The sequence below is a fragment of the Chenopodium quinoa genome, unplaced genomic scaffold (assembly GCF_001683475.1).
Source record: "Chenopodium quinoa cultivar QQ74 unplaced genomic scaffold, ASM168347v1, whole genome shotgun sequence".
NCBI classification, from domain to species: Eukaryota; Viridiplantae; Streptophyta; class Magnoliopsida; order Caryophyllales; family Amaranthaceae; genus Chenopodium; species Chenopodium quinoa.
In genome coordinates, this window is record NW_018742817.1 from 1,420,828 (window position 1) to 1,436,805 (window position 15,978).

Below are 15,978 nucleotides of genomic sequence, written 5' to 3' on the forward strand. Positions count from 1 at the left end.
AGCATCAGCTCCAGTCTCCGCGGGAGGAGGAAAGCTCAACGTAGGACCCGTCCACCCGAGATCAACCTAAGCCTTAGGCTGTGGAAGCTGCTGCGATGACGAGCCAACCTCCTACATCCCACCACCTCTAAGAGTCGAGGTAGCCTCTCCTTGGCCTATCGCGCAGCATGTGCACCCTCAGAGGAAGAACCTGAGCCCTATACCGCCTCAGTACGGGCAGCCTCAGAACGACCGCCCCGACCTCCCGAAGTAGTGTGGCGACGTCTCGAGCTAGACCTCGTCGGATCCCTTCGCACCTCAGGTCTCGTGCGGGTACGAGAAGGAATGGGCTGACCCTGAAAAAAAAAGAAATTAAAATCTGAAACAAACAAAATAGAAGCGGTAATACAAAAACATATGAAAGTAAGACTACCTCCTAAACGGCATCGTCTCGACGGCAGGTAGCCACGTTCCTCATCCGGACAAGCTGGCTCCGGAAGGCATTTATACATCGTGCCATCGCCGAAACCACCTCGCGTGAGAATTGTCAAAGAAATAAGTCAGTAAACATGCATAACATATATGGACAAAAGTTGCAAATAAACAAGCTTACCCGAGTCTGGTGGCGAGGAATCGACCGCTCCACCAAGCGCTCGTCCTCAGGAGCCGGAGGAATCATCTCCTCAATCGGCCCATATGTCCTCTGATAATGGATAGACATACGGGGTGGCACGAACTCAGCAGCATCGTCTGGACAAGGCAAAACAAAATCAGTAAAGCATTACTTGGGGCTACTTAACGAAAGGTAAAAGGTGAAAAATCGTACCGCCACATCCTCATAGCATCGACATTAGCTCACCAACCTCGTGGCGTTAAACATGTGATGTGTAAGATCGCCTCGGTACAGGGACTGGAGCTAGCAACGGCATTAGCTCCTCCCCATAGCATCGCCCAGGGATCGTGTAAGATCGCCAAGGGGTACCGGCTCCCTCTGACATGCTCACCAACCTCATGGCGTTAAACACGTGACGTGGTGGAGGAGCAGGAACGACAAAGGTGTCTGAGGAATGCTGAATAGAAACCCTCTCTCCAAGATATGCAGTCGCTCCATAGGTCCCCAAGAAATAGCGACGCTCAGTAGAATACTGCGCGGCTAACCTTGGTACTGCAAGGTCGACCCACGGTCGGTACAGCACCTCAGGCTCCTGCAAAGAGCTTCAGTCAGGCAAGAATTTATCTAAGGCATCACAAAATGTCAAATAAGAAAATAATCATACCGAGATGATCCAATCTCGGACATATGTAGTGGACATCCCCGCACGGCGGCTGCCCTACGAAGCGCTAACTGGAAGTCTGTGCTGCGACGGTCTCGCCGGCGCAGCTGAGGGAAAGTACTCGTAGAACCAGTTCTACAAGAAACTAAAGTTATCAGCAAATGCTAACTAAAATGTAGAGCTAAATTTTATAGGGAATAAGGTTTACCTCTACAACCCTCCAAAAGCCGGACAAAGCAACATTCGACCCAATGGATCGATGTCGACACGAGTCCCGCAACGCTCGAATGATATCAGCATAGGCCAAGCTGGCCCAGTCATAAGTCCCGATCCGGTGAAGATCGTGAACGGCAGGAAGGTAGTAAAGCAGCGCCCTACTACCCTTGTCAGGGGAGAACGTCCCTGATAGCAAGATAAGTGCAAAGATGCGCACCCGCTGTTCTCGGGTAGTCGCACCATCGTCGAAAGCCGCTGCTAGAGTCGAGCGGCGAATCCCCCTAGCACTGAACTGCGTTACTCAACCTCAGCTCGAGCCCTAATAGCAATCGGACCCAATAGCTCCTCGACCTCAGGGGACAAGACGTCGATCCCTCTATCGAACGGCAGTGGCACGGAGCTAAACTCCAGTCCTGTGATGAGACTGAAGTCGGTATGAGTGACCATCATCTCACCCTAGGGAAAGTGGAAAGTGTTGGTGGTGTCCCAAAAGAACTCCACCAGAGCAAGAACTACATGATGACCCCCGCTGGAGGCAACCATGGCCTCGGAGGTCTCGAATAGCGCAGTAAGACCGCAAGACTCTCATAGAAGTCTCGTCTGATCGTCTCTGGCGATGTACATCTTGTACAGATCGCCCAAGCCGTCACAGCCGGAACCATGACAGCGTGTCTTCCCAACAGTGATGCCCCGTCTCACCCTCTCAGAAATGTGATGGACGGGGGAAAAGTACAAGGTCCGCTCATCCCACTCAGGGAGTCGACCAAGCGAAGTGGACGGCTCGACATCGTCCTCTATGGGCTCATGCTCCCGTCGAACGTCTCGGGACCGTGAACCGGAACCTCGTTGTCTAGCCATGCTACATTGTGCAGCATTTTCATAAATTAAGGTTCTATAGTATCTAAGGTTCGCCTAGCCGCATGATACTATGTTCGCAAAAAACAGAGTACGTAGTACTAAAACAGAGCACAAATTCAAATTGAGCATAACGGTATTTTTTCAAGCAATCAAACAATTTCTTGCAATACTATAGTGATTATTGTGACAAATTGGACAAGAATTGCTAGAAAAAACATCAAGAACAAGCCACATTGTATTCCCAACCTTAAGAGGTTCAACAATGGCAATTCGTTCATTTCTTCACCAAATTGAGTCGAACAAGTCTCAAATTACTCCCAAGGTAATATATAAACATAATCAAGCAATTTCATGGTGATTTAGGTATTTTTACCCGGCCAGGTGGCCCAATCAGAGATTGCCATGTGTCCTCAGTATAGGTGCCATTTGGACCTCTGAGGTTATGACACGTGGAGGGCGGACATACTTCTGCCCTAAACAGATTGATGATCCAGCATGGACCAATCAAAAGGCGACGCGTGTCACCCTAAAAGATGCCCAAAGGCCTTTTGGGCTCAGTGACACGTGTCACTCAGGCATTGCCTCTGAAATGGCGGCCTTCAAGGGCCCAAACCTTGAGGTGCCGTTTTGCGGCGTGACCTAATCCCTAGGTCACCAGATCATAGGGAGGGCACACTTTCCAAAAGGACCCTATAAATAGGGACATTCTTACATTTATGAAGGGACAGATAGACACGCAATACGAGACAACACGTCACTTTCACATTTATTACAGAGCTATCGTTTTCAAGGAACATACATCACTTTACCTGAGATTGGAATCCGAGCAGATAACTTTACTTCCGCACGTTTTATTACCGAACGTTTACTAACTTAATCTTCGGAGGCGGACCACCGACCATCCGGCGGTCCGTTTGCTTTGTAGGTACAGGCGTCCATTGCTGAACCCAGTTTCAGTGTTGTAACTCTCCCAATAACAGACGCCCCAACCCCTAAGAAGGAGCCGACTGCTTTAGAGCAGTCGTTTCTACGAAATTCTTTGAGTATTACGCTAACACTTAACGAATAATTTCTTAAATCTTTAAAAGGCCTAAGGTCAGATAACATCATTTTGAGGCCAATGGCCGGATATTAAGAAAATAGATAGAGACCGAATGGTCACAGTCTGCTCCAACATGAGTATGACCGTCTGCTCCAACATGATTCAGATAACCGGCGACGCCCATTCGGGCGAATTCGTCGAAAAGAAGCATCTCCTATTTGGGTGGCACATTGCTCTACGAATTACATCAAGCAGCCCTACCGAATGCTAAGGCAGCATCCGCAGTTGTTTGACTTAATCAAAAGTGAAATCTAAAAGGCCAAGAATCTTCTAAATGTTCTAGCACAGTCGGAAAAAGGTCACTGTTTCATAAGTAGAGGCTATTGAGGCACTAGGCCGGATGCGCCTGTCTTTGCTCTTGGGGCAGACAAGCGGACTATCCTTAAAAGTGAAATTAAGACTAAGTTAAAACTTAGCATTTTATCTACACGAGGCCTTTGGCCGGATGCTCCTGTTCAAATTTGCTAAGGCAAGAATTTTGTATTTCGTTTGAGCCAATGGCCGAATGAAAACAATTATTCATTAGCTCCGAATGGCCGTATGTCGCGTGGTTTGGGGCAATCACCATAGTGATTGATTGACTTAGAAACCATGCATACTCTTTTAAGTATCAGTAATTTCTAAGTCAATCAATCCACTCAATCGAAACCACACGACATTCGTCCAGGGGCAAGAATATTCGCATGATATATAGGTTATACTACTTAGCCAAAAAACATGCAATGAAAAAATTTAAAGAATAACAGTATGAATAACTTCAGCCAAACGGCCGAATGATTTTAAATTAAAAGGCCCAATCTCCACCAGATGACTGGGCAAGAATGTTTGCTGGAAAAGCTAGAGAAATTGTCAAGTTACCCGACCCCTCGGTCGATAAAGATACATAGATACTCGGCACGCAGGCCGGAAGATGAAATGAATGGCCATTCGGCCGCAGAAAAAACTAGTAAAAAGCTTTAAGGGGTAGAGGGATTATCAACATTGGCAGCCCCATCTTCACCTGCCGGCTGCTCTTCATTTTCATCATTCTCCTCTTCCCCGTCCTCGTCCCCAGAAGTGCCTGAAGAAGAGTCGGCCTCTTCACCCTCAGCTTCAGCCTAACGAAGGAGTTCAGCATTGAAATCCTCGTTTGCTTGATCAAACTTGGACTTCCAAATGCTAAAATCAGCACCCGGCTGTACCGCCTCCCATGCCGTCCGCATGATGGCTTCATAGTCTTCCATCAATTGTTTGACAAGGGCCTGCTTCTCCTCCTCAGCCCGGGACTTGAACTTGGCTTTCAGCTGCGTCTCCTGGTTCGTCAGGCGCAGCTCCATGCGGCCAACCCGCTCCTTGGCCCTCTCGGCCTCTTTCTTGGCCTCTTGAAGAGGCTCAAGCTTTTCCTTGAGGCCTTTAATCTCGGCCTTAAGGTCATTAATTTTGGAGCGAGCCGAATCAAGGTCTTTCTTCACCTGCAGGTTGACGTCCGCCTGGGAATACATCATATCAAGGGTCAACAGTTCATTCTGAGCAATTTCAAATTGAGCTCGGTCTAAGGCGGACTCGGCTCGAGCTTTAGCGGCTGTAACCTCTTTAGACTTCTCCTGGATTGGCCTTCTTAGCCCCTAGACGCGCAGCATGGCCTGGAAATAAGAAAAGAGTCGAATAGTCAAGACTAGTCGGATACGTGCTTAAACATTAAGGGCAATTGAGCTAACTTGTTTATCTCACAGAGGTTCCCCAAGATGGCATCCAAGTTAAGGGTGCCGACTCCTCTCACGGACGTCTTGTCCTCGGGATCAAGCGCCCTTAGCATCTCCTTGGCCATCTGGGCAACGTTCGGGCTTTGCACAGGAGCTGCAAAATTATAAGTTAGTCAAGAAAATTCAAAGAAACTATCTTGATGATGAAATTCAATAAAGATGCGGCTTATACCGTCCGGCTGAGCCTCCTCCTCCTTCCCATGACGCCTCTTCTCTTCTGCTGAGCCGACATCAGTGTTGGGTTGCTTAAAGCCACCCTTTGATGCCTGAGTAGCATCCGGTTTGCTGACCTCCCTGTCAGCTTCGAGAGTAGAGTCGTCCCCTCTCTTGGGCTTTTGAGCAATGTGCTTCCGGTTTTTGCCGGATGCACTCACATCACCCGCCCCTAGTTTTTTGAATTTTGGGTTGGGATTGTTTGGAGGGAGAAGACCTGATGGAACCACTCTGTTTGAGCAAAAAGAAAGGCGTCAGAAAAGCGGGCGGGAAAAATTTAACCTTTGTTGAAAAATATTCCAAGTGTCATAAACAGCTACCTTGGGAGTACCGGCTTCTTTCTGCTCGTCACTCGCCCGATTAAGGACGTTGGTGCGGTATTTTGCTGTAGAGATGGCAGCCGACTTCTTTGTTGCCAAGAGTTTCCATTGCTTTGTCTGCACCAAAAGAAAGACAGGTTTTATAAACAAACATTGAAAAACAATTTAAAGTTTTCATAAGATCAGACGGCCGACTACCTCTCAGCATCTTAGAACTTAGCCCACAAGCGGCCAAGTACACCCCAACTTCCAGCCACTTGTAAAGGGGAATGTATCTTTGGGGGACGACTATTTTCTCCCCATGCTCATTTGTCTGAACGGACACTTTAAACAGACCCCTGTCAAAAATTTCCTCCTGGGCCCGCCTAGGGAGAGGGGGTAAGGCGCTCTTACCAGCCAGGAGGGGCGGATCCTTGTTCCACCTATTATATTTTTGGTTCAGTCGACTTTCAGAGGAATGGACAATGTAGAACTTTGTTCTCCAGTCCTTCCATTTGTTCTCCTTATCGACTGCCATCATGTACCCCTTGCAGGTGGACAAGGTGTACCAGCCTTCGCTGCCCTTGGCAGGCGCTCGGCTAAGATAGTGCATGTGGGCAAATGCCTCAAAGCTGGGATCCACCTCCAACATTTCACATGCAGCAACGTACCCGATGATATTAATCCAGGAATTCGGTACAAGTTGCCAGATACCCAGCTGGTATCCGTCCAAAATCCTCTCCACGGCCGGATGAAGAGGGAAGCGTAAACCAGCCTGAAGGACTGCCTCGTAGCAGCCGAAGCCTTGGTCCTTATAACTGGCCAGGGAGGGCCAGGTTATAGTATCATCCTTGTTGGGGACAGACAAGGAAAAGCCATGCCCCATAACGGTCTTGCGCCTGAAATTGGAAAGACCGGATCTCATAGAGGTCCGCTTGCTTTGCGAAACATGGTGATAGTAGGGGGTGCGTTCCAAGCGCCTGGAAGCACTCGGCTCCGCCCAGACTTCCCCTTTTTTCTACTGACAAGGATTCCCTTGCAGTTTCTATTTTTGCTCGGGCTTCCTCTGAGTTAACTGGGGCGCTATCAGAAGATGACGAGGCCGAATCGTCATCGGAACTTTCCCCGGAGCTAAGGGACTGCCGGCTAGGGCCAGCAGGGTCCTCCCCTAGACTCTCCTCCGACGCCTGTTTTGAAGGCTCGGACTAGTACTGACTGTCGGCTTCCCTTAGAATAGTATCACTAGGGGTGCCGCTTGAAGAAGGGGGAGAGTAGTATGTTAGAGTTTGGGGAAGGTTAGAAGAAGGGTTTGGGGGGTGCTCAGAAATTTCGCTAACTGGCACCCTAATGGAGCCGTCTGAATTTGGAGTCTCACTATCCGAATGGCAAAAGGAACCATCCGGCCTATATCTCCTCGTTGTCTACTTTGTTCGAGCCATCGTGTCCTGCAGATGCACATACATTGTCGTATTTGGAGATGTACTTAAAGGAAAGTTCTCGAACGAGCATTCGACACTCCTAGTTCTAGATTCAGCCGTCCCCGGTGACCGGCTGATCGCTAACCTAGGCCGTGCCGTGTACATTTGGGAAACCATTTGAATAAATGAAAAATACAAGAAAAAAATAAAAGAAAAGAGCAGGCGGTTACCTTAGAAGAAGGTTTTGTGACACGCTTGGTTGGCTAAAGCAGTCGAACAGAAGAGTCGAGCGTCGGATGCTTGACAAAGTTAGGGTATTTGAGAGTCTTTGAAAGTCAAAAGTCGAGAGATTCTCCAAAAGATTCACAAAGGTGTGAAAACGAAAATGAAGTCAAACCCCCCTATTTATAAAGGGGAAACCCTAATTTTTCCCCCCAAAAATACAATTTGAAAATCCAACCAGTCAGATGAAGACACCTGTCACAGGTGCCACGTGCAATACACGTGACACCTGTGAGGGGCAAATGATTTGGGTATTTTTACCCGGCCAGGTGGCCCAATCAGAGATTGCCATGTGTCCTCAGTATAGGTGCCATTTAGACCTCTGAGTTATGACACATGGAGGGCGGACATACTTCTGCCCTAAACAGATTGATGATCCAGAATGGACCAATCAAAAGGCGACGCGTGTCACCCTAAAAGATGCCCAAAGGCCTTTTAGGCTCAGTGACACGTGTCACCCAGGCATTGCCTCTGAAATGGCGGCCTTCAAGGGCCCAAACCTTAAGGCGCCATTTTGCGGCGTGACCTAATCCCTAGGTCACCAGATCCTAGGGAGGGCACACTTTCCAAAAGGACCCTATAAATAGGGACATTCTTACATTTATGACGGGACAGATAGACACGCAATACGAGACAACACGTCACTTTCACATTTATTACAGAGCTATCGTTTTCAAGGAACAGACAGCACTTTACCTAAGATTGGAATCCGAGCAGATAACTTTACTTCCGCACGTTTTATTACCGAACGTTTACTAACTTAATCTTCGGAGGTGGACCACCGACCATCCAGCGGCCCGTTTGCTTTGTAGGTACAAGCGTCCGTTGCTGAACCCAGTTTCAGTGTTGTAACTCTCCCAAGGGATAAAAACACCTGAAACACATGGCATAAATTTGACAAACAAAGAGAATAAAGCATTCGAAGTTTTGAATTTTCATGAAATTTGAGAATAAACACATGCAAAATTCATTAAAACCAATGTGAGTTTGAAGAAAACTTACGTAGATCGGGAAAATGGATGGAATTAGCTTTGATTTGCAACAAATTTGAGCGAATTTGGCTTAGAAACGAGCAAGAACGAAGCAAATGAAGTTCTGAGAATTCTCAAGTAAAAAACGCGACGAGCAGCAGCGAAAATGAAGAAGAGAAGGGTATTTAAGGAAAAACCAACTTTGGCGCCAAGCGCCAAACCTTGGCGTCAGTTGATAGGCGTAGCGCCTGGCGCTAGCTCCAGCGTCTGGCGCTAAAGCCAGATTATTGGCGCTGATGTTATTTCAGCGTCGCCAGAATGTTCAGCCACTCAGTACGGTTGTTCTAACCTTTTGCAATATATTTTGTGTTCCTTGGTACGCCAATTAGCCTCTCTAAGCAATTTGACACGATTTTAAGTAATTGGCTTGATTACACAAAGTGATCGACCTAATGAAAGATCGCCTCACTTAGCTTAAAGCGCCTAAGCATTGGCTCATCGCAAAAGGCACCGACGTACTGGTTCATTCGGAAAGGCACCGACATATTGGTTCATTCATTCAACAAAAGGTACCGACATACAGGTTCAAAAGTTGCAAAAGGGCCGACGTACAGGCATAGCGGAAGCAAAGTTTAAGCGAACTTTTAAAGATCGACAAGCGGAGATCTTCGGTAATTTCCTTTGGAAAATTATCGCAACAAATGAGGATAGCTTCAAGCGAGGATATCTTCGGCAGCGTTTCCTAGATTGTGGAAGGTTGTCAAAAAACAACTGAAGATGATTACAAGCGAAGTTGTCTTTGATCTTGTTCCCTAAGATGTGGAAGATGGTCACAAAGCGGAAGAGGATCGTTTCAAGCGAAACAATCTTCGATATTGGAGACAGTTACAAGCGTAGCGGTTTTCAAGCGGGATGGCATTCTCTTGGCAGGAGGTCATCAAAACAAAAAATAAAGCAGCAACGAATCGATTACTTTAAGAGTCGTGTGCTCGACGGTGCAAGATACGCGTTTCTTAACACTTTTATCTGTTTAACTAACGCTAGTTTGCAGGTATCGGCGTTACAAGAATGATTTAGGATCGCAGAACGTTCTGAATCATTCTCCGTCCCTATCGATACTTTGACTTTTGTTTTCGAAACTTGCGTTTCTCCAAACTCAGTCAAAGTGGGGACTTCTGTAGACACCCATTTATGTCTCCCCAAAACCAAACCCAGTGATGAGTACCATTCACGTCGAATCATAATCGAATGAAGTGAAAGTGTGGAAAGTTTAGTGTTGCGGATAGTTTTAATTTCACTTCTCTTCTCTCTGTTTTTGAAAACCTATTTAAAGAAAACAGCCAATCCAATTTGGTTGGTCCATGATATGGGCCCAATAGTAGTGTAGTTGGATAGGGCTTGAAAAGAGATTTCCAACGATATATTATAAACCCGATTCCGATGAATATTGAGGAAGTTATAGCCAAATTACCAAACTGGGCCCGGTTTGAGCCTTATATGCGACCCAATGATCTAGAGGAGGGCCTAATATGGATTTATCATTCCTAATACAATTAGGAATGGTTTTAGTCTTATAGATTCTTCTAGAAGGTTCTTTTCATTCCTAATTCAATTAGCATTGATAAATTGACTTTTGTTAACTTTTTAGAGTTTTAATCAAAATAAAAGAACGTTTTTTGAGGAAAATATGATTTTATCCTCCTGTACGACAATTTCTATCTGATTTTAAGAAAACGCGTCGATTTCTTAGTCAGCGCCAAACGCCAGCTGTAGCGTCTAACGCTACGCTTGGCGCCTGGCGCTAGACTTAACTCCTGGCGCTAACGTCAGCGTTTGGCGCTAACCTGCTTTTGCACCCGCCAGAAATCTGTTTTGATGTTTATCTTTTTGGCTGATTTTCTCTATAAATAGCTTCCTAAAACCCCGTTTTCAAGCACCAACTCTCATCAAGATTTTCTTGATTACTCTCTCTCTCTCTTTTCTAAACTAGCCTTCTCTCAAATATGAAAATTCCGCATTCATTAGATTTAGATACACCTAGCCATATTCAAAGTTGCCTTCGCCCTAGACGTGAAAGGTTTAATTTCTAAGGGTTTGGTCCCAAATCTTTATTTCAATTCACTTGTAGAAAAAATGTTATTTGTAACGCCCTATTAGTAATTGGCGTATATTATGCTAGTTACAGAAGCATCAATAGTAACCGACTAAGATAATGCCAGTTACAAATTCCATGACATAGTAACCAACGTAGTAAATGTCAGTTACTAATATATGGTGTATCTTTATTTGAAACTTTATTAGTAACTGACTAAATAAATGTCAGTTACAAATGTTCAGTCACAAAAAATTTGACTAAAAAACTTGTAACTAGCTTACAAACGCCAGTTACAAATAATTAGTCAAAGAAAGTTTGACCAAAGCATTTGTAACTAGCTTATAAACTCCAGTTACAAATATTAAGTCAAAAAAAGTTGACTAAAATACTTGTAACTAGCTTAGAAATGCCAGTTACAAATAACAAGTCAAAGAAAAGTTGACCAAAACATTTGTAACTAGCTTACAAATGCCAGTTACAAATAATAAGTCAAAGTAAAAATTTTGTAACTAGCTTAAAAACGCTGGTTATAAATAATAAGTCTAACAATAATTTTTGTTTTTTTTAAACCAACAAATATTAAGTTTCTAGGTTTTTTTTTTTTTTTTTTTTTTAAGGAAAGTTTCTAGTTTTATACTTTCTCTTAATTTTATTAATTTTTCATTAATTTTTTTTTTTGAAAAGTAATTTCATTTAAATTTTGATTAAAGGTAAAAAAAAAAAAAAAAAAAAAGGTAGCCGCTATTACATACTCAGAATTCGCAAAAAATAAAAAAAAAACTAACACTTTCAATTCGCTCCCCTTCACGACTGCTCCTCCTTCACCCCTTCACTGCTCCTCCTTCTCCTTCACCTCTCTTCCTTCTCTGTCGCTGCATCTCTCTCCATTAATTGTTGTTTTGGTTTGTTCGAATTTGGGATCAGCTTTAGAGGATTTTTATCAAAGTTTGAGGTATGTGTTCCTTTTGAATTAGGGTTATTTTACTTTCGAATTGGTGTTTTTACATGTAAATTCGAATTGATTGTTGTTGTTTTCAATTAATTGATTAATTTTTAATGAAATTGGATTATTAAAAAACCAAGGAAATTAGGTTTTGATGAATAATTTCGAACAAAAAAAATTAAGAAACGATTATTGTTTCTGAACTGCTTTGTGTAATTGGGGTACACTAGCCGAGTATGTCAGGCCTTTTTGGTTGGTTTGTTTGATTCCATGAAAATTATGCATTATGCATTATGCTTCGTTTAGTTGCTGTTGTCATGTGGCTGTTCTGCTTGTGCTTTGTTTGTGCCCTGTGCTACTGACTGTTCCAGAAATTGTTCATGACCATGTGATGTTAAGACTGCTAGTATATAAATTTGTTATGCTTGACTATAAAACCCTACAGCCCTATAGACTTAGGAAGAATTCAGCGCTTTCATTATGTAAGAAAATAGTGTGAATTCTCAATTTTTGATATGTTTTAAGATTATTTTGACCTAATTGAAGAATTAGGCTACTCATTTAATTGATGTTAGGGGCTGTAATTTGTCAATTTCTGGTGTTTTCAGATCAGAATGATGACATCTTTTCATTGTTATTACGAATTAATGATCATTTCGAACTTTTGATGATTGATCATCATCTGATTTAATCTTACTACTTGAACTTACTGACCTGATTCATTGGTTTCTAATCTGTTTTCATTAGTTACAATCAGAGTGGTGTTGTCAAGTTTCTAGAAAAACTTGAACTAAACTATTGCTCTTTCCCATTTATGATACATAATTTGTTACAATCAGAGTGGTGTTGTCAAGTTGCTTATTTTCTGCTGATTTGTCAAACGAAGGACTACTGCAGCTCTCTCACACACATACCCGCACTCAGAGATGTGAGCTGGGTCATTTGCATTTAGTAAATTTTCATTCAATACATGTGTGATTATTCCCATGCTACAACATCTTATGAAACATAGTGGATCCCCTAGGCGTCCTAATCTTTTTCTTTTTTGAATATATAGAAATTTGTGCGAGTTTAAGCATTTAGTATCTAATGAGTTTAAGGATATTTTGTACCGATGAGCAAATCTGTTAATGAAGGATATGTGATTGACTGATGTATCACCTGCTTGTGTCTTTTATTAATTGAAGTTGGGGAAGGAACCAAAATAGGCCAGCTTGGTATTGGAACTGCTGAGGATTCTCTTATCCCACAAAAGATTCAAGCTTTCCAGGTATAAATAATCTTTCCAATGAACTGCACTTTCATATATTGAACTTCTGTTTTATTTATTAGAAGGGCATGTTGTGATACATTTTATTTTAATTGAGTTCTGACTTGAAAAATTGTAGATACATTATTATTTTGTTGTTTTTGAATTTTTTAGCTTTTATTTATTTCCAGGGAATACCTGTGAAAATGGTAGCTGCTGGTGCTGAGCATAGTGCTGCTGTCACGGAGCCTGGTGAGGTGTATGGCTGGGGATGGGGCCGATACGGAAATTTGGGGTTAGGTGACAGAAAGGATCGCTTAGTTCCCGAGATATCTTCGTCAATTGATGTATGCTAAAAACTTTGTGACCTTTACTTTTGTCTCGCAATGACTTGCAAGCTCTACATATTTGAATGAACTAATGAGTGCTCCTTTTTTCCTTTGTCCAAAAGTCTTATGTTAACTCTATCTTGAATTTGCTGTCTGGTGATTAAAATTCTTCTTGAATTTACTTGCTAACAACTGGATGAACACTATCTTTAGATTTTTTTTTTCAGAATCTAATATTAGGAAGGTTTTAATAGCTGTCCGATGATGTAGACTTGAGAGAGTAGAGACATGCAATTATGTCATTATGAGTTATGACCTTCTGATATTGTTCTGGTATAGTTGTATAAGGAGTTTATTTTTTTATAAAGTATTTGACTAGTAGACTTGTAGATCAATCATGCATAGGTTCATTGCTCTACACTATCTCCGCTTTACCTGTAAACTTGTGCCACAAAAGCACTTGAAACATACGTTTAACCATGAGATGAGAAGTAAAGATGAAATAGAATTGAGTGGTTGGGAAGCTGTCGCAACTTGTTTTGCAGAGTAGATGGTAAACACTTTTCTTTTCATTTGGCAAGAGGCTTGTTGATTACCTGTTACTCAATAACCATAAGATTCTAGTCATCCATGTGTTATCATCTTGCTTTGTAATGAGATTGAATCTCTGCCTTTCTGGCTATTTCAAAGAGAGTTTATTAACTTATATTATTCAAGATACTTGTTCTTTATTCATGTCATATGTTTACATCTAGTGGTGCCTTGATTAAAGTATTGGGAAGGACCCAGAGTAAAGTCTAGCTATTTGTATCTTGAAAATGTGGCAACTTGCATCAGACATTATGAGCTATGCCTCTCTACTAATGCATTTTAGATCTAACTACGTCTTTGCCTACAGTATGCATTGTGTGATATGTAGTTTTTTTTTTTTAAAGTCAACTTATGCATCTTTTGGGTTTGCTTGATTATTCAGATCTCAGATGGTTGGAGACATACCATGGCTATTTCAAAGAGAGTTTATTAACTTATATATACACGTTTTTTTTTTCAGGAGTATTTGGCAAGACTTGCAGCCTACAACGATGTAGAATTGGATGAGATTCGAGAACAATGGGGTAAGTTTTTTAGGCTTAATTTTTTTTTGAAAGACTAGTTATCTTATTAATTGATGTTATGATTTATCACATTTAGCTTAATAAAATGATATAACACATTTTTATATATCTACTTTAATTTTATTTAGCCTATTGGTTATTGTTATTACATTTCTAAATTATAAATCAATGCTTTTTTAATTCAAGTTTAATTGTTTTTTGGAAATTAAAGTATAATTAATTTTTTTGTATTGTATGGTTATGGATGAATAATTCGAGTTGTGCGGAACTATTTAGAGTGTTTGTATTGTATGGAAGTATGGAAGTATTCGCAGTACGTGTTTTTTTGGTTGAATTGTAACAGGTTATAACCCATTTGACGATGGGTCATTTGGTAGGATATACTACCATTTTTGTATTCGAATCAAATATTTAAAAAATATATATATTTATTAGTAACTGGCGTAATCTAATTCTAGTTACTAATAGTATTTTTTTTTAAAAAGTAAAAAATATATTCGTAACCGGCGTTATGATTTGCCACTTATTAATAACACCCTTATTGTAACCAACGTAACTAACTTAATGCCAGTTACAAATAGTGTACTGTTTTATTTGGAAAATAGACTTTTTGTAACTGGCGTTGGGTTATGCTAGTTACGAATATACCCTTATTGTAACCGACGTAACTTAATGCTAGTTACAAATAGTGTGATTTCTCACCTGGAAAATAGACTTTTTGTAACTGGCGTTGGGTTATGCCAGTTACGAACAATACATTATTTGTAACTAACATGAGCCGGTTACGAATAATTTTCACTAGTTTTAACGGTGACATTCGCAACCAACAATGCCAGTTACAAAAACTCAATTTCGCCAGTTATAAATAGTACTTTTTCTACCAGTGATTATTTAATTTAATTGTTGTTTATTATTTTCCTTGAAGTTACTAATGTGTGTATTTTGTTATTAGAAAGAGTCACGAGCCATCCAAGTAAGTACTTTAATGGTTTAATTGATATTATGATGTAGATATCATGCTTAGGTTGTTATTATGATATTCCTAGTATCATGTCTAGGGTGACTTTAATATTAAGCATGATTAAGAGTATGATGCCTTTTATGTTCTTCATAATATTTATGATTGTTAGTATCATGTTAGGGCTAAATATATGATTTTTATTGTTTAGTGACATGCTAGGGTTTGTTATTAATCTTGTTAGTATCATGTCTAGGATCTTGCTATTATTATGCTTTAACATGAATATTATGATTATTTTTATAATTGTTATTCTTATTATCATGTTGCTTGATATTTATTGTTATTGCTTGATCACGCCTTTTATGCATGTTTAAAGGGAATTTGTACTTGTAATCACGCTTAATAAGATAATTAATAATCTTGTTTAGGGTTAATTTGATTATAATTCAAGTGATCGCCAATAATAGATTTATTTGTGCATTAATATTAAACCAACATAGATAAACAGGTTTAGGGTTAATCCTAATGATTGCATGTTAGTCAGAAAGCGCACATGAATACGATCAGAATAAAGTAGAGGCCTATTATTAGGGCTGGTTCAATCTATTTTAGGTTGGTTTTGTACCTTCATCCCCGAACCCTATTTGGTTCAAGACCTTATGGAGTTGACGATCTCTTGGATTGTTAAGGGGTGTAACCTTTACCTCGTGAACGATTTACAAGTTCCTAAAAACTTGTTGGCGACTCTTTTGCTCTATTTTCTTTCCCTTTGGACGCCACCGTACTTTAGTGTATGATCACAGTGGGGTTCAAGCTAGGGGATTAACGCTTGAAATATTCCCTACATATGTCATTCTTCTTTGTTTATGGAATGGATGTCGTACAGTCTGTAGAGTTATAGATACCATCTCTATGCATTGCATTAGAAAATA

General features: G+C 41.4%; 1 long non-coding RNA gene across 3 annotated transcripts; it reads left to right on the plus strand.

Annotated features, from left to right (window-relative positions):
- Positions 1-11,169: 11,169 nt before the first annotated feature.
- LOC110725931 lies at positions 11,170-14,212 on the plus strand. 3 transcript variants are annotated; one of them, XR_002512263.1, is made up of 4 exons: positions 11,170-11,401; positions 12,580-12,662; positions 12,833-12,988; positions 14,022-14,212. It is a non-coding gene; the product is annotated as an uncharacterized LOC110725931 (long non-coding RNA). The 3 variants fall into 3 exon arrangements; XR_002512262.1 differs by having other exon boundaries at positions 13,944-14,024; XR_002512261.1 differs by lacking the exon at positions 14,022-14,212 and having other exon boundaries at positions 12,833-13,082.
- Positions 14,213-15,978: the final 1,766 nt, after the last annotated feature.